Source organism: Halyomorpha halys, unplaced genomic scaffold, assembly GCF_000696795.3.
Source record: "Halyomorpha halys isolate HHAL.00 unplaced genomic scaffold, Hhal_1.1 Scaffold1531.1, whole genome shotgun sequence".
In the NCBI taxonomy this organism is placed as follows: domain Eukaryota; kingdom Metazoa; phylum Arthropoda; class Insecta; order Hemiptera; family Pentatomidae; genus Halyomorpha; species Halyomorpha halys.
Window position 1 is genome coordinate 56,171 of NW_027111016.1, and position 1,682 is coordinate 57,852.

Genomic DNA, 1,682 nt, shown 5'->3' on the forward strand with positions numbered 1-1,682 from the left:
AAAATGTCAAAAAGAACAAAAATTGTTAATAACTATTAATATTATAGGTCCTTTACTGCATGAGTTTTTATTAATGTAATGAGTTGTGAAAGAATCTCCTAATTAAAATTCTTTATTTTAATGCATCATAGATAACGTTTTAGGGCTATCACCTCATCATCAAGTAATCTACAAAATTCATTATATGCATACAACAGTTCATAATATGCATACAACAGTTCATAATATGCATACAACAATTCAATTAATCAACAACAATTTTATTATTTAAATTAATTACCTTACTATAATTTTATATAACGTTTTCACTCCATATGCAAGGACAGGGAGAATCAACGTCTTGTACAGCTTTTGTTTCCTGGAGATTACTTAAATACTGCCGCAGGCCAAAATAATTTATCGCCTAAGATATTTTTTCGGGAGCCAAGAAAAACAAATGTTGGACCGTTTCGAATGTGAAGTCACCAATCGAGATCTGTGGATGTGGTGCATTCATATTCGCAACCATATCCTTGATTTTTGTTCTCATTTTTACAGAGTCCCACTCCGTGCAGGTTGTTCGAGAGCCAAAAGCCAAAGTCTCCTTTAGGCCGCGAAGTGATCTCCCGAAGAAATTAATATCCTCTGCGTATGCCAGGGTTGGTATTGACTTACTATTATTTTTTTTTTTTATCACCCTACCCTGCCTATTAGATAATACGGGTGTTCGCAGCAGTGGGTACAACTCATTGCTGCGTATGACAAACATTTACATAGCTGTGCACACACCTTGCTCTTGCTACAAAATATATCTTGCTCTTCTATAGAGAGAACTTTCAGGAAGAAGTGAGTAGAGCCCACAGCCTCCTTCCACCCATACACGAAGGTCTTGTAGTGCGGGTAATTTTCTTTCTTCATCAGCTCAAGAAGATCGCTCTCAGTCAGAGTCCTGTTTCCATGTTCGTAATAGTCATTTCACATCCTTTTATTCACTGTTTCCTCTCGACGATACTTAAGTGGTGCCGAAACCCAGGAGTGAGTGCGAAAGTTAAATTTTTTTTTTGCTGAACGTGCACCAATAATAACACAATAATTGGAAGCAGCAATCCAGCATCAGCATCATTGGATAACTTGTGTTGAGAAATACGGGATCTGGGGTGGTTCTTGGTTTCTCCTATATAGGAGTAACATGGATACCATCTATTCTTTATAGTAGTTATAAAACATTATTTGGTGGGCCAAGATTGATTAAAAGGGTAACATAGATGCCGATTTTTAATAATGTTTTTTTTAAATGTTTTATTGTATACATTAGTTCAATATAACTGTCAGGATTCAAATTTTTCTTTTTTAACAATTTATTTGTGTCTTTTAGTATCCATTAAAATCTCTAATTAAAACCACATTTTCTGTTCTAACTGTTGTTAACCTTTCTTTTGTAATTTGAATTGAGGCATAGTTACACGGGTTTCCTTTCTACACCATGATCTATAAGAGTGTTTATTCCGAAAATGGCACTAGCAGATCCCCACCTTCTTCAGACGTACTATAGGGGTATTCATGATGTTGTGTTAAATGTTATATGTTTTACCATGTTAAATGTTATAACTATAGGATTGTGAGCAGCCCTATTTGAAGTCATGTTAAACGTTAAATGCATAAGAGCCCCTAGCGGATTTCTCAGCAACTTGTTGTATAAGCCT